Here is a 24,966-nt window from a genome sequence, read left to right as displayed (position 1 = left end):
AATTGCTTCACAGGCAGTGAAGCAGGTCTGCAGGTGTCTCTTTCTCTCCTCTTCTCTGTCTTCCCCTCCTCTCTCCATTTCTCTCTGTTCTATCCAACAACCACAATATCAGTAATAACAACAATATAATTACAACAATAAAACAACTAGGGCAACAAAAGGCAAAATACAAAAAAAAAAAAAAAAAAAAAAAGATCCCACTTCCCTATACCTTAGAGTCCTTGTTAAAAGATAAGTTCTTTTTCCCCACCCAGGACCTTCCAGATAATGGCTGACTACCATGACAAATAATATAAAATAATAATAATAAATGAATAGGAAAGATACATCCCCCAATACTCAGATGGCTAAGGCACCAAACCTCTTTTTCTATAAAGCATTCAAATCAGATGCCCTGCTAACCACGAGAAGCAGATTGTTTGTGTTTCTTCCACAGGAATTCTGGAAAAAACCATCTGGACCCCTGCACACCCTGACACACCCACTAGATGGCACGACTACAGTGGCACACCCCCCGAAACCCTAGATGTCACCTGACGCGATCTGAAGAACCTGATTCACAGACTCCAAGGACAGAACTTTTTTTACTGCCTGTCTGCCTTTCCTGCTTCTTCTTTGTCTGTCACATTTTGGTGGTTCCAGTTCACTCTCTACAGAAAAGCAGAATTCCATTTTTCATAGACTGATCCTGAGTAGTTCATAGACTTTACACACTGTTGCCCTGGGCATTAGGTAAAAGGAAAGGGGGGGAGATGCTGGGGAATTGTGCAGTCACATCTGCCATGTTGTCCCCTCAGGCTACTGCTGGTTCCCAAGAGAGTTGGGACATTCTCAGAGTGCCTGTTTCACCATGTTGTGCCCTCAGGGCATTGTCTATTTCCCCGCGATATTTGGAGTGCTATGGTTATTCCTTCCCCTTCCCATTCTCACAAAAGCTGCTCCTATAAAAGCCCTTCTTCTTCCGCACCTCGTTCTCTTGTCAGTGCTTCACTTTGGTGTTCAGACGCAGGAAAGGTTACTGCATGAGGTGGCCATTTTTGCTACCTCCACGTGGCCCAACCTGCTTCTCTAGCACCCAACTCTGAGGTGCCAGCGCAAATAAATATTTGTGTTCCCTCTTCGCTCCGGACCTCCTCTCTCTCTTCTCCGCAGCACACAACAACAGTATATTAGACATCTGGCTCATGAAAAAAAAAAGTAAAGTCATGAGAACCCTAGAATAAGCCTAAAGTAGACCTACTAACTTTTCCCAAAACAGAAACTCCAAATCTTCATCTACATACAATATTACAGCCTTTAGGTTCAATATTAGTCAACAATTTGTTCTTAACTCTTTTTCAGCCATCAGGTTCCAGATGATACCATGATGCCAAACTGACTTCCCTAGAGAGATAACCCCACCAATGATCCCAGCTTCCAAAGAGCCCCTGCTCTACTAGAGAAAGAGAGATACAGGCTAGGAGTATAGATCTATCTGCCAATTCCCATGTTCAGCAGGGAAGCAATTACAGAAGCCAGACCTTCCACCTTCTGCACCCCATAATGATCCTGGGTCCATACTCCCAGAGGGATAAAGAATAAGATAGCTATCAGGGGAGGGGATGGGATACAAAGTTGCAGTGGTGGGAATTGTGTGTAATTATACCCCTTTTATGGTTTTGTCAATATTTACATTTTATAAATATAAATTAAATATATAAGCCTGAAAGGTGATATGTTGCCTGTGTTTAGTTCAACATTATTTTATTGTTATTTCAGATATTTACTTGTTTATATAAGACTCAACATATGTGTTTAGTCATAGAAAGAGGGATTTTATTTTTCATTATTATGTGGACAGTGAGTAGACTGATAATTCCTAATATGCTGTTTTGCTTTGAAGAGAGTAGTGTTTAGAGAATGGTCTGAAGAAAGAAGGAAAAACTATGTAAGAGGCAAACTAATGTAGTGAACTAATTCAGAAGCTATTTTTCTGCCTATTAATTACTGCAACACTGAGAAATAGACTCTATCTTTAATTTCATTCAGAAACTAAGGCTCAGGCTACTTATATTTCCTAAGACCCCAAAGGGCATAACAGTATACTCAGGATTCTAAGCCTGGAATTCTGATTCTACAAAATTTCTTTTAACAACTATGCTATACTATCTCTAACAAGTCAGGCACAATTGACTTTCCTTGTATTCCAGGCAGAGAGAGAAGCAGCAATAATAATAAAACAAACATTCGGCTTCACAGGGCGGAAGGAGTTGGGGGTGGGTAGGATGAGACACAGTCTTTTGGTGGTGGGAATGGTGTTTATGTATACTCCTATTAATTTGTAGTCATATAAATCACTATTTACTTAATATGAGAGGGGAAAAATTGATTGTATGTCTCAAACTTTTTAAAGCACAGACTGAGTCTTTTTTAATACATAGGCTGAGTCTTTGATATGTGGACTCTCTCAAAAGCCAAGATCAGGGAAAACAGCAGCAACTGGTGACACAGCTATATACAAGATGTTGGGTATTATACAGTAAATCCTAACAAAGGGACTTTTCAAAGTTAACCCAATTACCAAATAATATGATGATAATAATAACTATCTACTGTCTTTTTTTGAACCCTAAGATAGCAGGAACAACACATTTCCACTATAAAGCCTATATTTCCCCCAGTCCTGGAACCTTAGAGTGGGGTGCACTTTCCTGCATACTTCTCTCAATTCATATCAAATAATATAGTATCCCCTGATCCCAACCTAATCAAGGCAATGAGTGCCACCTCAGTATGCTTCACTTCAGACTGTGTCCAGAGACTTCAGGTGTGATATGACACCTTCAGTTCATCACTGGGGTGAGACCTTTACTTTCATAGTATTTTCTAATTCCATTCCAGGTGGCTCACTTCCTAACAAAGTCCCAAAACTTGGATATAGACCAGGTCCCCTGAGATAGAGCATATGTTCACATGTATCCATAAACTAGGGCAAAATATATACCTGAAAGCAAAAGTACACAATAGTCTGCAGTGAGTGCCCCCCAACACTTTATGTGTACTATTCCAGCCTTTAGGTCCATGATTGTTTGACAATTTGTTTGGCTTTGTATGTTAACTCTTTTCAGCCACCAGGTTCCAGATGCCAGCATGATGCCAACCAGACTTCCCTGGACAGAGGTGTCCTGGAGCTGTGTTTCCCCAGAGACCCACCCAATGTGTCCTGGAGCTGCATTTCCCCAGAGACCCACCCTAATAGGGAAAAAGAGACTCAGATTGGGAGTATGGATCAACCAGTCAACGCCCATGTTCATCGGGGAAGCAATTACAGAAGCCAGACCTCCCACCCTCTGCAACCCACAACGACCCTGGATCCATACTCCCAGAGGGAGAAAGAATGGGAAAGCTATCAGGGGAGAGGATGGGATATGGAGATCTGGTGGTGGGAATTGTTTGGAGTTGTACCCCTTCTACCCTATAGTTTTGTTAATGTCTCCTTTTTTAAGAAACAAATTAATTAAAAGATTTAAATTCTCTGGCGGGGGTAGATAGCATAGTGTTTATGCAGAGAGATTCTCATGCCTGTGGCTCCGAAGTCCGAGGTTCAATCCCCCACCACCACCATAAACCAGAACTGAGCAGTGCTCTGGTTTTTCTGTTTGTCTTTCTCTCACTGCATCTCTCTCAGAAAATAAAATAAATAAAATATTTTTAAAAAATTTAATTTTTTTTCTTAAAAATAGTAAAAGTCCCATAAACTCACTCATGCAAGTCAGAATATGAATTCAGTAAAAGTCACAATTATAAGCGCAGGTGGCGCAAAGCACAAGGACTGGCATAAGGATCCCGGTTCGAACCCCGGCTCCCCACCTGCAGGGGAGTCGCTTCACAGGTGGTGAAGCAGGTCTGCAGGTGTCTATCTTTCTCTCCTCCTCTCTGTCTTCCCCTCCTCTCTCCATTTCTCTCTTTCCTATCCAACAATGACAACAACAATAATAGCTACAACAATAAAACAACAAGGGCAACAAAAGGGAATAAATAAACAAAATAAATATAAAAAAATTTATAAAAAAAATAAAGTCACAATTATATATATTTTTTCCTGTTACAACATGCTGTTTAGTAAGGATAAAAGTAGAAATTTTAATCCAGTATTGATCAGAATATAATTTAGTCTAACTTTAATAGGGATAAATTTGTCAATGTGAAAATCTTTATCCATCTATCTCTCTTCCTTCATAAGTGAATTCATATTTTCTTAAAGAGAAATAAGAAATGGCTAATGTTCCAGTACCAAGCAGTTTTGATGACAATGGCCCTATAATACAGTTTGAGATCTGGGAGTGTGATGCCTCTGGTTCTGTTCTTTTTTCTCAAGATTGTTTTGGCAATTCTAGGTCTTTTCTGGTTCCAGATAAACATTTGTAGCATTTTTTCTATTCTCCTAAAAAATGTGCTTGGGATCTTGATGGGGATAGCATTAAATTTGTAGATGGCTCTGGGTAATATATACATTTTGATGATGTTAATTCTTCCAACCCATGAACATGGAATATCTTTCCACTTCTTTGTGTCTTTTTCAATTTCTTTGAGTAGTGACTCATAATTTTCAGTATACAAGTCTTTCACTTCTTTGGTTAGGTTTACTCCTAGATATTTTATTGTTTTGGTTGCTATAGAAAAAGGAACTGATTTCTGGATTTCAATTTCTTCTAACTTAGTGTTTGCATAGAGGAATGCCACTGACTTTTGAATGTTAATTTTATAGCCTGACACATTACTGTATTGCCTGATGATTTCCAAAAGCTTCTTGCTGGATTCCTTAGGTTTTTCCATGTATACTATCATGTCATCTGAAAATAAGGAGAGTTTGACTTCTTCTCTTCTAATCTGTATGCCTTTAATTCCTTGCTCCTGCCTGATTGCTATGGCAAGAACTTCCAACACTATGTTGAATAGCAATGGTGATAGTGGGCAGCCCTGTCTAGTACCTGATCTGAGGGGAAATGCTTCCAGTTTTTCACCATTGAGTATGATGTAGGCTGTAGGTTTGCTATATATAGACTCCACTATCTTCAGGAATTTTCCATCTATTCCCATTTTTTGTAGTGTTTTGATCATAAAGGGATGTTGTATTTTGTCAAAGGCTTTCTCTGGATCTATTGATATGACCATGTGGTTTTTGGTCTTGCTTTTGTTGATGTGGTGGATCACATTGATTGATTTCCATATATTAAACCAACCTTGCATGCCTGGGATAAACCCCACTTGGTCATGATGAACTGCTTGGTACTGGAACATGAACAGACACACTGACCAGTAGAATAGAATTGAGAGCCCAGAAATGAGGCCCCACACATATGGACATCTAATCTTTGACAAAGGGGCCCAGACTATTACATGGGGAAAGCAGAGTCTCTTCAACAAATGGTGTTGGAAACAATGGGTTGAAACATGCAGAAGAACGAAACTGAATCACTGTATTTCACCAAATAAAAAAGTAAATTCCAAGTGGATCAAGGACTTGGATGTTAGACCAGAAACTATAAGATACTTAGAGGAAAATATTGGCAGAACTTTTTTCCGCATAAATTTTAAAGACATTTTCAATGAAATGAATCCAATTACAAGGAAGACTAAGGCAAGTATAAACCTATGGGACTACATCAAATTAAAAAGCTTCTTCACAGCAAAAGAAACCACTACCCAAACCAAGAGACCCCTCACAGAATGGGAGAAGATCTTTACATGCCATACATCAGATAAGAGTTTAATAACCAACATATATAAAGACCTTGTCAGACTCAACAACAAGACAACAAATAACCCCATCCAAAAATGGGGGGAGGACATGAACAGAATATTCACCACAGAAGAGATCCAAAAGGCCGAGAAACACATGAAAAAATGCTCCAAGTCTCTGATTGTCAGAGAAATGCAAATCAAGCCAACAATGAGATATCACTTCACTCCTGTGAGAATGTCATACATCAGAAAAGGTAACAGCAGCAAATACTGGAGAGGGTGTGGGGTCAAAGGAACCCTCCTGCACTGCTGGTGGGAATGTCAATTGGTACAACCTCTGTGGAGAACAGTCTGGAGAACTCTCAGAAGGCTAGAAATGGACCTACCCTATGACCCTGCAATTCCCCTCCTGGGGATATATCCTAAGGAACCCAACACATCAGTCCAAAAATATCTGTGTACACATATGTTCTTGGCAGCACAATTTTTAATAGACAAAACCTGGAAGCAACCCAGGTGTCCAACAACAGATGAGTGGCTGAGCAAGTTGTAGTATATATACACAATGGAATACTACTCAGCTGTAAAAAAATGGTGACTTCACCGTTTTCAGTTGATCTTGGATGGACCTTGAAAAAATCATGTTGAGTGAAATAAGTCAGAAACAGAAGGATGAATATGGGATGATCTCACTCTCAGGCCGAAGTTGAAAAACAAGATTAGAAAAGAAAATACAATTAGAACCTGAATTGGAGTTGGCGTATTGCACCAAAGTAAAAGACTTGGGGTGGGTGGGTGGGTGGGTGGGTAGAATACAGGTCCATGAAAGATGATGAATGACATAGTGGGGGTTGTATTGTTAAATGGGAATCTGGGGAATGTTATGCATGTACAAACTATTGTATTTACTGTTGAATGTAAAGCATTAATTCCCCAATAAAGAAATAAATTATTTAAAAAAAGGAATGGCTAATGATACATTCATCCACAAGGAAGAAATACACACTTGAGATATATTAATGGAACATAAAGTACTATTTCCTCACAACCTTATCTTACTTAGCAGCAATATTTCTGTCAGTAGTCAAAGTAAATACTGCCCTTCAAAGAATTTTGGAAATTAACAAACTCTGAACATTGATGCATCACATTTTACATATCTTGTTAAACCTCTTATGCTTGGTATAATATCTGGCTTCCAGTGATGCAATATTACCATTTAAGTTAATCAGTTCAACAGTTCTGAATAGAAACAGAAGAATGAAAATAGGATGATCTTAATCACAGGCAGAAGTTGAAAAACAAGATGAGAAGAGAAAACACTAAGCATAACTTGGAATGAAGTTCGTGTATTGAACTAAAGTAAAAGACTCTGAGGTGGGGTGGGGTTAGGTTCTGGGACAGAACGGCAGAGGACCTAGTGGGGTTTAGAGCCCGAACCCGGGACCCAACTGCAGGGGGAAAAGCTTTGTGAGTGGTGAAGCAGAGCTGTCTGTATCTCTCTTTCTTCCTCTCTATCATTCCCTTCCCTCTTGATTTCTGACTGTCTCTATCTGATAAATAAATACAAATTTTAAAAAGTGCATGAATTTTTTTTAAAAAAGGAAAAACAGATGGTACAATAAAGATGGGACATTTTAATAAGTGTTGAATAAACAGAGATCCTTTAAAATTGCAATCAAGGTGTTCAAAAACCTTTAGAACAGTGCAAGAGTTGATAGCTAGAATAAGTAGGTCAAAGTGACCACCTCTAGGTTAAAAAAGGGGGCAACTGTACTATCAAAAATAGATATTAGAGCTGTTAGACTCAGTTTTTTAATGGCAACTAAGTCCACTTCTCAAGTAGCATAGAGTATCTATAGCAATTCTTCAGGGAGAAAATTGGGAGAATAAATGACACAGTGATTTATCCCCTTTGGGTTTCTTCCTTTTTCTTTTTGTTTCTTTTTTTTTTTTAACTATTTTTTTTGTATAGGGACAGAGAAAAATTGTGAAGGAAAGGGGAGAAAGGAAAGTAGAAAGGGGTTGGGGAGAGGGAAAGGGAGAAGGAGAGCCAGGCATCTGCAGCACTGTTCCCCCACTCATGAAGCATCTCCTCTACAGTTGGTGACCAGGGACTTGATCATCAATTCTTATAAACTCAACTGGGTTCATTACCACCTGTTCTTATCTCCTCTTCATAAGGACATCAGGCATATTGGTTCATAATGAACTTGTATGAGTTTTATTACTTCAAGTTTCTAGTAAAGACCCCCCCATCATAATCACATTTAAAAATATTGGGTATTGGGACAATGACTTATGAATTTTAGGGTACCCCAAATTTAGAGTACCCACAAGATAATTTTTAAAGAGTTCAGTCATATACTAGAGCTAGATACAAATTAACAATGTTTCCTAGCAAGGAAAAATGAATTAAGTTGTTTCTATTAAACCAAGAAGGTTTAATATTGCTCTCCAGAATTAAGTCTTTTCAGAAAAAATACAACTTTCTTTTGTTAAAATGGCAGCCTATAAGCTGATTAGGTGGTTTGGGCTATCATCTGAAATATATCTCTGTCTAGTGAAGAAGAAAAGCCACAGTCAATCTTTCCTCCCTTGAATTTGCACTGATCTAGCTTTCATTGGATCCAGTCATGCATAACATCAAATAACCATTCATAAAAACAGTCTATAATGTAGCAGAAGAAACCTAGTAGCAATAAGTGTTAGCATACTGTACTATCTCTTAAATCATATTTTATAAAAGCTTCTGCTTTCTTTTTTTAAAACTTTTTAAATGTTTTTATATCTATTTATTTATTTTGCCTTTTGTGCCCTTGTTTTTTATTGTTATTGTAGTTATTTTTACTGTTGTTGTTATTGTTATCATTGTTAGGACACAGAGAAATGGAGAGAGGAGAAGACAGAGAGGAGGAGAGAAAGATAGATATCTGCAGACCTGCTTCACCACCTGTGAAGCGACTCCCTGCAGGTGGGGAGTTGGGGGCTCAAACCAGGATACTTCCACCAGTTCTTAGGCTTTGTGTCATGTGCGCTTAACCTGCTGCGCTACCACCCAGCTCCCCAAGTTTCTGCTTTCTTACCACCATGTGAAATCAGATACATTAAAGTTGAGTGCAACACGTAGTCATTTCTTATTGCTTCTTTTAGGCACCAATATTTAAGATTTCTCTATGTGTGTTTATGGTATGGTAGCACACTTCTTTTTTTATTTCTGATACTGTTCTATTGTATAGATAGACCATGGTTTGTTTATATGATCATTGATTAATAGATATCTTGACTGCTTCCAAGTTCGGGAACTTATATTCAAAAGTTGCTATAAATAATCATGTGCAGGTCTTGTGCTGACGTAAGTGGTCAACCATGTTTTGTGCCAGTCATAGCTTTTCTGTATCCAATATTGTATCAGAACAACTTTGCATGATTGCAAGCTTTGTTCAGTGATAACCATCAGGAAACATTGAAAGAGAAGTTCCTGGAAATATCATGGCACAAGTGGAACCAGATGATGAAGTCCTAACTATCAAGAGAGACAGTTTGCATGCTTAAGTTCTACTTTGAGTATGGTCAGTGTGTAAACCTAGGGTTTAATGGGCTGACCTGGTGAATTGAATAGGTAGAGATTTTGAAATGTGAAGAGGATAAAACAAATGTGCTAAATGGTCAATTATCTAAATCAACCAGATCTGTCAAACCAATAAAATATTGTTGTAGACCTGACTCTACACACGTTTTTCCTCTGTCTCTAACAAAAAAGTTAAAAAAGGGGTGGGGGTCTGAGGGAATGACCACAGGCAGCACTGGATTTTTTTCGTATACCTATCAAGCCCCAGCAATAACCTTGACCATACCTGGTACCATCTAATACCAGAACTTAAAAATGTTCTTTCTTTTTTAAACCAGAACACTGCTCAGCTCTGGCTTATGGTGGTGCTGGGGATTGAACCTGGGACTTCAGAGCCTCAGGCTTAAAAGACTTTTGCATAACCATTATGCTGTCTCTCCAGCCCCAAAATGGAGAGAGGAGGGGAAGAGAAAGAGAGACACCTGCAGACCTGCTTCACCTCCTGTGAGGCAACTCCCCTGCAGGTGGGGAGCCAGGATCTCAAACTGTAACCCTTATGCTGATCCTTGCGCTTTGTGCCATGTGCACTTAACCCACTGCACTACCACCCGAATCTTAAAAATGTTCTATTCTCTCTCTCTCTCTCTCTCTCTCTCTCTCTCTCTCCTCTCTCTCTCTCTCTCTCTCTCTCCCTCTCCCTCTCCCTCTTCCTCTCCCTCTCTCTCTCTCTCTCCTCTCTCTGATTCTCTCCTCTTTCTCTCTCTCTCTCTCTCTCCCTCTCCCTCTCCCTCCCTCTCCCTCTCTCTCTCTCTCTCTTTCCCTTCCTCCCATCTCTCTCATCAAAAATGAATAAATAAGTAGTTTTATGACTCCAGGGCCTTGGATATGTGTGATTTTACTATGTCTAGGTCAACATTTCTCCTTTTTTATTTCACCTCCAGACAGAAACACTCTACTAACCAAGCTTCCCATAGTGTCATGACACTCCAGTATGGTGTTCTGGGTCAGAACAGAGACCATCCCTTACATATGCGGTGTCTTTCATCCCTAAAATCATTTTTAGGGGTCAGGTGGTGGTGTATTTGGTTAAAAGTACAAATTATAGTTCTCATGGACCGGGTTTCAAGCCCCTGGTTTCCACCTGCAGGAGGAAAGCTCTATAAGTGGTAAAACAGGGCTGAAGATGGCAATCTGTCTCCCTCTCTCTCTTTCTCTCCCTTCTTAATTTCTCTCTGTCTCTATCCATTAATTAATAAATATTAAAAAAAGCGTTCTAGAATATTTTTTATTTTTTATTATCTTTATTTATTGGATAGAGATAGTCAGAAATGGAGAGGGGACAAAGAGATAGAGAGAAACCTGCAGTCTTGCTTCACCACTCTTGAAGTTTTCCCCCTGCAGGTGGGGACCAGGGGCTCGAACCAGGGTCCTTGGGCACTGTAACATGTGCACTCAACCAGGTGTGCCACCACCCAGCCCCTCTAAAATATATATTTTAAACATAAGTGAATTAATGTTAACTAAATAAATGTTATTTTGCTATTCCTTAGAGTTGAGGTGTGTTTGGAGTAGAGGGGGGGGATTGCTTGCATTAAATCAATCAGAAAATACCGGAACTAAAGGAGACATTAAGTTTATCTAGGGTTAAAATCTATAGGGTCATAATCCATGAGAGAATACCATGTGTTTGCTAGACATCAAAAGATGAGAAGCATCTTGTTGTTTTTGTTGTTGTTTTCAAAGAATTTTTATTCCCCTTTATTTTTATTATGCCACAATTGCACTTCCCTCGTTTGATTTCTAGAATAAGAATTCTTCATTCTCTATTCCATGGAGTTTTGAATCTTAAAACTTGGTAGTTGATTATCTAAGCTTATATTTATGTGATTTTAATTAGCCACTCCACTCCAATGTAAACATTTATTAGTTTTCTAGCCTTTTGTTAGATTGCTACCATTAAACATCCTCTGACTTGTATTGATGAAAAGATAACATGGTGTGATTGAATTGTTTTTCAGGACATTTATTTTAAGATGTGAAGGTTAATGTCCAGTTGCTGTTCAACTAAAAATTCTATGATTAAAGTCAGCATATATTCTCACATAAATCAGGTTAGGTTTTGTTTGAGTAAAATTAGATTTGGAGTTATTGGATGTATTTTTTTCAGTGATAACAATTAGCAATAAACAAATTCATATAAAGATAGATTTGTGAAAAGTACAATGGCACTAACAAACGGTATTAAGGTTTATACTAGTTCATTGTTGCAAATATTTGGTAAATTAAAAGTAAGAAGAGTTCATAATAATTCAAAGATCAGCTTTGAGTTCTTTTCAATCTATGATGATGATGTCATAGTCTTTCTCTTTGACTTCTAATTCAATAACAATCATATTAAATTATACATTAAGAAAATGATGAGATTTTTTTATTATTTTATTCATTCAGAGTCCACCATCAATGGAAAATCCTAGATAGAATTAAAATAATTAATTCTGTGAGGGAACCTCACACATGCATGCCATTGTATTAATTCAAAAGGTTAGATAATTGTTTCAAACTCTGTTCCTCATTCAATCTTATGATTAAAGCCTATTTTTATGTGTTTGAAGATACATTATATGTGCTGGATTTCACTGTCAACTTCCCTTCATAAGTTTCTAGAGAAATTCCAAACAGCTGAGGCTGAGTCTAATTTCTTTTTTTTTAATATTTATTTTCCCTTTGTTACCCTTCTTTTATTATCGTAGTTATTATTGTTGTTATTGATGTCGTTGTAGTTGGATAGGACAGAGAGAAATGGAGAGAGGAGGGGAAGACAGAGAGGGAGAGAAAAAGATAGACACCTGCAGATCTGCTTCACCGCTTGTGAAGCGACCATCCTGCAGGTGGGGAGCTGGGGGTTCCAATCAGGATACTTAAGTGGTCCGTGCGCTTTGTGCCACGTGCGCTTAACCCGCTGCGCTCCCTGAGTCTAATTTCTTATGTGTTCCTTTATGACTGTAGCTATTTGTGGTGCATTTGGCATTGAAAGGACCTGGCTTTCATCCTCATGGACATGAGACTTGTTGAGTTTTAATATATTATACTGTGTAGACAGTAATTTAACTGTTAATTACTTCACATGTAGACTGATTTTCATAAGTAAAAAGAAATATGTTTTTTTATCTTTCACCATCAGATAAACTTTCAGAATGAAAATTAACATGCAAATGAATCATCTGATTTCTATTTTCAGAACTTTTCCCATTTGTGAGCAAAATACAGAAACATTGTTACTCTGGAAGGGATTACTTTATGCCAGAAAAATGGGCATTCATTCAATACACTTTGGATGAGCATTCATGAAGTTGGGGCCCCAGGCATCACTCCCTGCTTCACTCCTGATATCCAATCTATCACTCAGTTTTAACTTGGGTTTTATATGTTCACTTTAAAGAGGATCACAAGGTAGATTGTTTAATGTGATGAGGTGTTATTCTGTATCCTCAGTCATAGTTTGACACAAGTGCAACAATGTCCTTTACTGATTGCCATTCATGGTGCCTTAATTTGGAGATATTTCATTTTCCATAAATAAAATAGAACATTGTTCCTTTGCCTATTTCAGACAGGTGAAGCTGGTCTGCCAACTCCCAAACTAGACAGGCTCATAGTGGTAAAGTTTATCGCCAATTTTTGCCCCCATGTCGTATGTTATTCATACCCAAGACCAATGCACATAAACTGAACACAAGTTGGTAAAATGTCTGAAAGAAAATTACATCAACAATTAAAAGGAAAGAAAAAAATTTACAGCTGTCATCAAAAATTATGACACCAAAATATGCATCCCTCCTGCTCACAAATCAGTGACCAGAATTAACCATGAGCCCAGACTTATATAAAATGACATTTCAGGGAGTCAGGTGGTAGAGCAGCGTGTTAAGCTCAGGTGGGGCAAAGCACGAGGACTGGTGTTAAGAATCCGGGTTCGAGCCCACAGCTCCCCACCTGCAGGGGAGTTACTTCACAAGCAGTGAAGCAGGTCTGCAGGCGTCCTTCTCTCTCCCTCTCTGTCTTCCCCTCCTCTCTCCATTTATCTCTGTCTTATCTAACAACAATAATAACTGCAACAACAATAAAAAATAAAATAAAATGAGGTTTAAAAAAAGGACATTTCATACCAAGTGAAGCAGGTCTGCAGGTTTTATCTTTCTCTCTACTCTATCCTCCCCTCCTTCTCTCTGTTCTTATAAAAAACAAATGGCTTCCAGGAATGGTAGATTTGTAGTGCCAACACTGAGCACCAGTGATAACACCGGTGGCAAGCAAGTAAGCAAACAAACACCAAGGGGTGAAGCTCCCTTGTATAGGAACACTCATGTTGTAGCCAGAGGCTCAGACCTAAGTTTTGGGGCATGGCAAAGTGTGTGCTCTAGCTGACAAACTATTTACTTCGCACAAATAATAATCATGAAGAACACTATATATATATGTATGTTTTTTTCTTTTTTTTCACTCTGACCACAGATTTTTTTTTTTTTTAAATTAGAGTAGGGTGCTTTGATTTTCAGTGAAGTGACTGACACATGGGTAAAGTTTTTATTATGTACCAGGAACCCACAGTTCTCTCTCTCCCTTCTCTGTCCCTCCTTCCCAAGTCCTTTGCTTTGGTAAAATACACCATCCCCAGGTCCACATTTTACTTTGTGTTCTCCTTCCCTGTCCCTATTTATTAGGTCCCACTTATTAGTCAGATCACTTGGTAGTTGTCTTTCTCTTTTTGGCTTACTTCACTGAATATGATGTTTTCGAATTCCATCCAAGATGACATCATCACTTTTAATAGCCAAGTCATATTCCATCCTGTATATACAATGCTATTTTTTTAGGCCACTCATCTGTTCTTGGACATCTGGGCTGCTTCTAATTTTTGACTGTTACATGTTGTGCTGCTAAGAACATAAGTCTACACAGACATCAACTGATAAGTGTTTTGGTTTCCTTTGGGTAAATCCCCAGGAGAGGAATTCCTGGGTCATAGAGTAGGTCTATTTATCATGTTCTGAGGAATATACAGACTGAATTTCCACAAGAGTTGGACCAATTTCATTCCCATCGGCAGTGCAGAAATATTTCTTTTCCTTGACATCCTCTCCAACAATTTTTGATATTGTCTTTGCTAATGTATGGCATTCTCACAGGTGTAACATGACATTTTGGGGGGTCAGGCAGTAGCACAGTGGGTTAAGCACATATGGCATTAAGTGCCAGGACTGGCATAAGGATCCCAGTTTGAGCCCCCAGATCCCCACCTGTAAGGAAGTTGCTTCACAGGCAGTGAAGCAGGTCTACAGGTATCTCTCTTTCTCTCCCCCTCTCTGACTTACCCATCTCTCTCCATTTCTCTCTGTTCTGTCCAACAATGATGACATCAACAACAACAGCAATAGTTACTACAACAATAATAGCTACAACAACAATAAAACAAGGGCAACAAAAGGGAAGATTAAAAAATCAATAAATAATAAAAAAATTAAGTGACATCTCATTGTTGTATTCATTGTGTTTCTCTAATAATCACCTTCTTACCTTCTCATGTGTCTGTTGGTCCTTTGGACCTCTTCTTTGGTGAAGTTTCTTTCCATATCCTCACCCTATTTTCTAATGGGATTGTTTCTTTGTTGTTATGATTGTTTGTTTTGATACTGACTTTACTGCACTCACTATGTATTTTAGTTATTAGTCCTTCATCTAAAGCAGGCTGTATAAAGATCTTCTCCCACACTGTAGGTTGTGTCTCTTTTAGGGCAGTGGCATCCTTTGCTGTGAAAAAAGTTTCACTTTCTTATAGCCTCATTGATTTGTTTTTGTTTTCTTTATTGTTGGATTTGAATCTTTGAAGGCCTTTTTGAAGTATAGGTGATGAAGTGTTCTGATGTTTTCTTCTATGAATTTGTATCTGTATATTTGATCCATTTATATCTGACTTTTGTACAAGGTGATATGTGGTAGTCTAACTTCATTCATTTGCATGTTTCAATACAATTTTCCAACACCATTTGTTGACTCTCCTTTTTTTTTTCATTTAATATTTGGAGCCTTCTTGTCAATAATGTGCTGGTCATAGGTATGAGGTCTTATTTCTGGGGTTTCAATTCTATTCTACTGGTCTGTATACCTATTTTGGTTCCAAAACCAGGCAGTTTTTATTACAGTTGCTCCTTAGTATAGTTTGAGATCAGGGAGTGTGATGCCTCCAGTCTTATTCTTTTTTCTCAATTGATTTTGCATCTTGGGGATTTTATGGTTCTAGATAAAGTTTTGTAGCTTTTGTTCTATCCCCTTAAATACATTTGTTGGTGCCCTGGTGGGGATGACATTAATAAACGTTTAATCAAATGCCAATGCATAAACTATTTAACATGTAAGTATCATTTCCTGAGCTCACAATTTCCATGGCCCACTTCTTTGAGAGACCCCATAAAAAGCTAAGCTTCTATAGTGAGGACACTCTTCATTGTGTATGACAATTTACTGTCTCCATCAGAACAGAGAAAATATTTACAAGTTCTGGGGACTATCTCGCCCAGTAGAACTGTAAGCTCATTATGAGTTTGGTCTTGACTTAAGTCCAAGCACTCTAGAAACACCATATTTGGAGTTGTGGGTAACTCACTGTAGATGGTTGAGTGATACTATGGCATCTCTCCATATTTATAGAGAACTAGAAAGAATTAAAATCTCACTGTGGAGTAGCAGGTTCTTGGATGAACAAGGTCCCCAAGATTGGGGTAGATTAAAAAAATAAAAGGAAAAAAAATCACTGGGGGTGATTCCATTGGTGAAGACCAATGGAATGTTTTTATGTATTTATTTTACTTTTTTGTTGCCCTTGTTGCTTTTTATTGATGTTGTAGTTATTATTGTTGTTGGTGTTGATATTGTTTTTCTATTCCTCTTCTTTCTGTCTCTCTCTCTCTCTCTCTCTCTCTCTCTCTCTCTCGTGAAGCCATGATGGCTGCAGCAAGCTGTAACTTTGTTTCCCAACTGTGTCTGAAAAATTGCCTTTTCTATAAACATCAAATACTCTCCTCAGCATTGTAAAAGTTTCCTGACAAGTTTTTTTTTTTTTTTTTAACTGTCTTTAAATAGAACATTGAGTATCTATCATTCCATTAGCAGAAGACAACATGCCTGGTAGGCCAAGGTGACAGGAATGTTCTTTAAATTCTTCACCAGGACTACAAAGGAGCTCAGATCAGTTTTCTACAGGTACCAATAACTTATAAGAAGTGGCAAAGGTGGGTGATTCTCCACTGCAATCACCTCCGATGAAGCGGTTCAACCGCTCATGATTTCCATATCATATCAGTTTGCAAAAATGCCAATCACATAGAATTTATTTTAATGGAAGGTATTAATTATAATTCAAAGGGCAAAACAAAAAACATGCAGTCTTGTCAACTTGTTCATCATCATCCTTACTCAAAAGCAAAACAAAACAAATACATTTACTCACCCATTTTTCCAAGGTCTGTTAACTACCACTGAGATAATTTTAATTTAATTTAATTTTTTTACCAGAGAGCACCACTCAATTCTAGCTAATTATTATGCTAGGGATTAAACCTCCTAGTCTCTTGCACGAAAGTATTTTGCATTACTGAGGTCATTTTTTAAAGAATAATTTGTTTATTTATTTTTGCCACTAGGAGTATGGCTAAGGATCTTACTTTTATTAATATATTTTTAATAGAGACAGAAATTGGGAGGGGAGGGAAAGGTGATAGAAAGAAACCTGCAGCATGGCTTGTGAAGCTTCCCCCAGGTTAGGGGATTGAAGTAAGGTCCTCAAATATAGTAATACGATAATATGAAACTCCATTCAGTCCTCATTTTATGAAATGAACTGGTGTGTGTGTGAGTGTGTGTGTGTGTGTGTGTGTGTGTGTGTGTGTGTGTGTGTAGCTGTTGTTGCTTATACTCAAGATATTATATGCACAAGCTAAGTTTTTGAATGATTGTTGTGACAGAGTAGGTAAGATGTCCTTCAGGGATTGGCCCAAAACAAAAGATTTTATAAAGTAAAATGATAGCCATAAGCAATGAATTAACAGGGGAGCCACAAGTATGCTATCCATTACTGATGATTAATCACTAACTGGAATGTCTAACTTTAAATTGAGCATTTGAGTTCTTGCTCTTTCCTATTTTTCATGGGTTAACAAAACAGCTCACCCATTAGGAAAAGGATTGTTGGCCTTAGAATAATAATAGCAGGCAGAGAAAAATATCCAGACCATCTTCTCTGGTGTGTTCTAGTGTTGTCACCTCTTACTTTTGTGAAAACATTAACAGACTGAGTGGGGGTGGGTATATTTAAAACCCCATGTGTCCAGTTGTTTTGATAAAGTATTACAGATCTCAGAAATCTTTGATTACTGACTCGAGTGGTGGAACAATCCTGTTACATAATTCACTGTTATTATCAGTCTAATCAGAGTAAGATTGCAGAATGATTTGTGCCTTTCAACAAGATTCTCCCTTGATCCACTAGCTCTGTTTCTATTTGCCTTGGTTTAGAGCACTGCTGCCCTTCCTTCCTGATTTTCTAAAGATGGACTATCTCCAGCAGAAATTACTCTTCCCTGGGCCTCAGCAGGCATGCGTAAACCAACAGCACCATTTAAATATGACCCCAGGGCCTTCCTATGGACTCTCAAGCAAATTCTAAACACCTCCCCAAACTCTGGGAACTCTCATGGTTGCTGACACCAAGATATCTCCCCCCATCCATGAGCCTCCTAGATGTTATGTGTGACATAAAAAGCAGATAGCTATTGATTTCCCTCACCCCAGGGAAATATTACCAACTAAAGAATTTGAAAATATTTATAATATCAAATTACAGGCTTGGTTATAACTTAGAAGGATCCTCAAGTCTTCAAGGAGTGTCAGACCACCAGTGGGGATTCTTTTACACGTTTTCTTTAACATTTGGGGGACTGTTCCCAAAGAGTTCACTATTGCTAACGTTCTTTACAGATGTGACTAGAAACTGTTAACAATGTCAGAACTTGATAGGCTGATTCTAATAAAGGACTCAATATGTTTAAATGACTTGTGGATATTGCAGGAGGAAACTCAAAGCAAAAACTGGTGAAAGAGACAGAAACAAGAAAAAAAATGATTAGCCATGAGATATTAGTTATTTGGAATTTAAGGACTACATGCACCCTCCCAAATGGTTGGATAGTGAGTTCAGTCTCACCAGCAAAATGGTAACTAGTGGTGAGCAGCTGTTTTCCATTTGCACTTAATGTATCTTTTAGCAAAAGTAAGTTTATTACCTGAGCTCTCACAATAATTGCCTGAACCCCATGGTTTCTTTGTGGAACACAAGCCAAAACAAAGGAATGAACCCAAAGTGATTGTTAAGCATGAGAGACATCACCCTTTCCTGTAAGTATGGAAGCTTAGTGCCTGTTGGCCAACAAAGAATCTTTAAAAACAGAATAGTCCCCACTCCTTGGAGGTAGATAAAATACAACTGTAACCAAGGGCAGGAATAAGAGCAAAGAACATTGCATTTGCTTCTAGTCTCATTCTTTCATTTATTTACTTTTTTTAAATTTAATTTTCTCATTTAACAGACTCTTGTTATGTCAGGTTCTGTATAAGGCACAGATGATCAGCGGAGAAAATGCATGGATCCTGTCTCTGCGTGTTTTCAGGAATTTCAGTAAGTAACTGAGAAGCCTAAAGAGCAAGGAAGTTACTATGAGCTCTGTAACAATTTGAGCAGAGGCAAGACAACATTCTTTCACAACTGGAAGGACATTTGAAGTGCAGTCAATGAAAGAAATTTTTTTTTTTGTTTTGCTATGTTTAGTATTTTCTTTTTTTTTTTTATTGACAATAGACAGAATCAAAAGGGATGGAAGGGAAAGAGAGAGACACCTACAGCACTGTTTCAACTCTGTGGTGCAGTTCCCCATCTACAGTTGGAGACAAGGAGCTTGACCTCTGGGCCTTGCACATGATAGGTAACCTGTACACTCTACTGGATGCACCAGTTCTCACCACCTTCCTTTGCTATTACTGATGTTCCACTAGAAGACACGCATCTCTAAGCCTAAAATGGCATTGTTTTTTCTCTGGAGAAAGTTCTAGGATGATTATTTTTTGTACATTAGCATTTTCTTCTCTTTTTTCCAGGCATGAAATGTGAGAAGATCATACTGTCTTCAAATACATTCTATTTATTTATAGCATATACTTGTATAAACTTATACCATGTATATGTACAAGCAAATGTCACCTATATTTATATAAATATATAAAATTATAATTAGAAGTCATATTTCATTTGAAATCCATACTAAAATTGGGTTAGGAAGAGACACAATGTAGTACTTAGGCTTTATACACAAAACACCCTAGGTTAATTTTCTACACGACTAGTAGAGTTGAGGATGCTTTGTCAATAAGCAAAATAGTAAATAAATTAATTAATAGGACCAGAAAGACAGTTAATCTGGAAAGGAGCCTGTTGGGCCATGTACTTTACCTAGGTTTGCTCTTGTCCTGACCTCATTAGGGGAAGAATCACTGCTGTGATGCCTTTTCCCTGTCTCTCTGTCTTTCTTTTTATATCAAATAAATAAATAAGTAAATAAATAAATAAATGTTAGCTCAAAGCAATGAAATCCAGTCATGGCAAGATAAATTAATGAATATTATTATTATTTTAATTTTTATATTTATATACTTATTTTCCCTTTTGTTGCCCTTGTTTTTTATTGTTATAGTTATTATTGTTGTCATCATGTTAGATAGGACAGAGAACAAAGAGAAATGGAGAGAGGAGGGGAAGACAGGGGGAGAGAAAGATAGATACCTTCTTACCTGCTTTATGGTTTGTGAAGCTACTCCCCTGTAGGTGGAGATCCAGGGGCTTGAACCTGAATCCTTATGCTGCTCCTTGCACTCTGCGGCACGTGCGCTTAACCCACTGCACTACCGCCCAACTCCCATCATTTTCATTTTTATAATATGTCTTTACAGTGGCAGAAAGGAGGGGAGAGGTCATAGCAGCAAGTATTATTTTAGTTAAGTTCAAATGTCTGAAAAATTCAACTGATTCATTATTACACACACACACACATATTCTGATATTAGAATTCTGCTATAAATTATCAGTTTTGTAAACACAGGGTTTAGTGAGCACAGTTTATGTACCATTGCTGAGGTAAATTCTGAGGATGAAAAGTAGGGAAAAAAAATGAAAACCACAGTGAGATTTCAACTCATACAAATGAGGACAGCTATTAAAAGTTCAAGAAACAATAGCTATTCATAAGGATATGCAGAAAAAAAAGAATATGTGTACGCTGATGACAGGAATGTGTCTTTTTACTATAGAATCAGCATGGAGATTTCTCAAAAACATGAGAATAGAGCTAACATATGATCCAGAAATTCCACTTTGTAGTCATTCAAATAATAGGAAAACTCTACTATGCACCTCTCCCTCCATTATGATATTGTTTACAATAGTCATGATATGGGAACACTCCAGGTATTCAAGAACAGATTAAGTGGGTAAAGGACATGTGGTGTCTGTAAGTTTTCCATTGGTAACAAAAGATGGAACTAGGTGGATTAAACTAACTTAAGTAAATTGGAAGAAATAGAAAGATAGATCGCCTGTAGTTTTACCCATTTGTGGAATACAAAGAAGCAAAGTAAATGAACAAGCAAAACTATTGTATAGACTCTGAAAACAGAAAGGTGTTTACCACAGGGGTAAGCAGGGTGGCTGGGACAGGCTGATGGGGCTGATTTCTGATAGTGAACAGTGAGTGGACATTATTGTGATGGATGTGCTATGACACAGGTAGTTGCAGAGATGAGAAACTCTGCATGTACACCCCACACAATGCAAACACCTGGTTGAGTGCACATGTCATCATACACAAGGAACTAGATTTAAGCCCCTGGTCCCCACTAATAGGGTAGTGAAACAACAGGGTTATAGGTGTCTTTCTCTTCCTCTCTACCTTCCCCTTCCCTCTTGATTTATGAATGTCTGTATCTAATAAATGAAGATAATAAGATAATGTTTAAAAATCTGTTTGACATAATATATTATAGGGTAGATGTAGAATGAAAGAACAGTAAGATTCCACTGTATACTTATCGAATAGTTACAATAAGAAAATTTTTCAGCACCAAATGCTGGTGTGAGTGTAAAACTAGGATTTTATTTCATTGCTGGAAGAACTACAACATTTTATAGTCAAACTGAGAGACTAATTTATTATGACAAAAAACACACCTTTAGAAATATTAGGGTGGGTTTATACATATGTATAGAATAGATATTTGAAGCATATGGACTTCTAACAACAACAGCAAAAGCATCCAAATGGTCTTAGACTTTATAAGAATTACAGTAGCTATGTGAGGCTGAGGAGTATGGCACAGAATATTGGTAATGTGTGTGGTGGAGAATTATATCCCTGTAGCTATATAATGCTATGACCCTTATTAATTCATTTCTAAAATATTGAGAAATGTATAAAGGAAGGACCGTGAGATACTCACCTGTATAATGCACCTGATTTGCCAAACACACCACCCAGGTTCAAATTCAGCCCCCACTTCACTGAGGGAAGCTTCATGGCTATGGTGCCTACCTCCTTCCCATTTGTCTCTCTTTGAAAAAGTGTACTGATTTTTGTCTATTTTTTTTTCAACTTGGACAAAAAGTAAAGTACTTACATAAGGAGAATATATGGCTCAAATTTAACAATTGTTGATACCTGATATCTGGATCCTAAAAAGCACTACACCATAGCAGGAAGAAATAATAATGGCCAAGCACTGGTCATATCCATTGGGGACATCACCATGTGCCCTTTAGTGGGCTTCTTCAGGACCATACCCTCCCTGTGAACTAGCAATGGTAGGGACTGCCCTACTCTTGGGAAGAAAGTTGGGTTATCCTACTCCGCCACTCAAGGAAGACTGGCCTTGAAATGAGAGCAGCCTAGAATGTTCTCTGTTGTGAGTATGGACTCTAAACTCAGTGTGACGGAGACTCAAGTTGTACAGGCTCCTGTGATAAATGTGAGTAGATATGGGCCTTGGGTTAGATCAATGTGAACAGTAAAAGAGTTATATATTTTCTTCAAGTTTGCAAGCAACTCTCCTCCCTAATCCTGTTTACTAGTTCTAATCTCAACTTCTATTCTCAACTCCATAATTCCAGACAATATTTCTAGTCCACCTGCTTGTTAGGTATCACATTCAAGAAAAAAAAATTACTAAGCATAGGCTCCTAAAATAGACTTTCTAGCTTCTTTCCACCCTAAGGTCCCTATTCTCATCTGCTCTATTCATAGTTTTTGGTTCCTATTTATTAAACATTTTTTCCTGCTTTGCATCTTACCGCCTTTTAGACAACAAGTTGCAACTGCTACTACGATTTCATCCTGAATCCCCTGGGCAGATGGCAGATGCATCCTGGAACCTCACCTTTCCAAAGCCCTAGCCCACCAGGGCAAGATAGAAACATCCTGCCAATGCCCATGTCCTGCAGAAAAGCAATTACGGAAGTCAGAACTCCCACATTCTGGATATAATAAATAATTCTGGTCCATACTCACAGAGGAATAAATGATAATGGAAGTAAACCCGAGGTCTCTGTACACCCATCCCACCGGAATTCTGAAGCCTTTGTCACTAGGAATCTCAATTTTATACCATCAATGGAAAGAAAGTAAATCAGGAAAACACCAGAAAAATCCAGGCACTGTTTCTCTTATCTGAGAGAGAAAAAGGAAAAAAAAAAGAAAGAAAGAAAAAGAAAGACAGACACATGGAAGTCAGAATAGGTGTAAAGGTAACTTATAAAGGTAGTGAAGGGTGAAGGCAGTACTGTTGAAAAAACTGAGGGAAAAATATATACATAGAAATAGATAGCTATAATATCAGCCTATGTCAGTGAACTTGGAAGAACTACTGCAGTTTCCACAGAACTCTGATGGTGAAAACCATATGAAATCATAGCCCTATTGTCTTACAATTTTGTAAATCAATATTAACTCACTCATAAAAATTAAAGGAGGGCCGTGTGGTGATGCATAAGGTTGAGCACACATTACAATGTGCTAGGACCAGGTTCAAGCCCCTGGTTCCCACCTACAGGGGAAAAGCTTTGCACATAGTGAAGCAGTGCTATAAGTGTCTCTCTTTGTCTTTTCCTCTTTATCATCCCCTTCTCTCTTGATTTCTGGCTGTCTCTACTAAATAAGTGAAGATCATAAAAAACAAATTAAAACTAAAGAAATAATAATGGCTAGAGTTCCTTAGTGTCCTATTGCATTCTCATCAACAAGTAGGACTCTTTTGGTCATAAAAACTATGAATTTGTAGCCCCATTCTTACAGACAAGGAAATGGAGGTATGTCAGGCTACACAGATCAGGGGCAAATAATAAGTGAACAGTATAGTTCATACAGAGACCCTGGTGCCTGTCTAAATCCAACACTGATGTTCTCATTTGCCCTAGGTTGAAAATATCAGTAAGTGAACACAGTTTAGCCCATTTCATCTTCAAGTCTCACTTAATTTCTGCCTTAAATTCATACATTACATATAAAAAAAATCAAACAAAGGAACAACATGGAGAAATATTCAACTTTGTGGTGAACTTAAGAAATCCTGTGATGCTACTTGAGTGTAAAATAATCTTATGGTTATGATTAAGTTATCGGCCAAGAATATTACAAAGTAGATGGAAAAGTGCACACGAAAGGAACTGGAATAAATGAAAGTGGAGAAATAGGTAATAAGATTCAGCTGCAAGGAAAGCAAAAGGTAATGGCAGCATGAAAAGTGAATTCAGCCCTTAAATAGGCATGACCTTTTTTTTCCAAAATATTTTAACTGATTTAACATAGCTCTATAGGATTTTATTCAATTTTAAGGGTAAAAAGTCATACCTACATGTAAGTGTGTGTATGAATACAATACACCACACCCACCACTTAGCTTACTCTGTCACCATTCATTTCCTGAAAGTGAAGGAAGCAAAATAAAAACCTAAGCCTATTTAAGAAATACAAAAAACTGTGTGTGGAGAGGGGCTGTGAGGAAAATTAGAATTTCAAGGCTAATGATGTTATGTTCCCAAAAATATGTGTCAAGTTTTAAAAGAAGGGAAAAGAACTGTAAAAGAGAAAAGTATAAATGGAACACTGTGTAGGTGGGCATTAGATTTAGAATTGACATAACATTAAATACAAATACAAGAAATAATGCAATAGGGGTGTTTTTCATATGTCAGGGTTATAATCATGTTTAGAAACAAGACATTTGTTGAAGGAACTATCTTCTCACAATACTACATCTCTAATATCATTAAATAAATGATTATTATTAAAAATATTTCTTCTTCATTCTTTGCTGCCAGTGGAGGCTTTTCTATTCTTGGATGACATGCATAATCAGATCAAGAGAATTAAACAGAGAAAAAGAGAAAGACCCTTCCTCCAATGTAGTTGGTTTTGGTCAATCTGAATTTCACTCCTAGTAATGCAGATACACTATCCACATGAGCTGTTTTGCCAGCCCCATACTTTTATATTTATTTGAATAAATAGCACAAGGACATGAAT

Source organism: Erinaceus europaeus, chromosome 2 (genome assembly GCF_950295315.1).
Source record: "Erinaceus europaeus chromosome 2, mEriEur2.1, whole genome shotgun sequence".
Classification (NCBI taxonomy): domain Eukaryota; kingdom Metazoa; phylum Chordata; class Mammalia; order Eulipotyphla; family Erinaceidae; genus Erinaceus; species Erinaceus europaeus.
Note: the sequence above shows the minus strand (reverse complement) of the source record.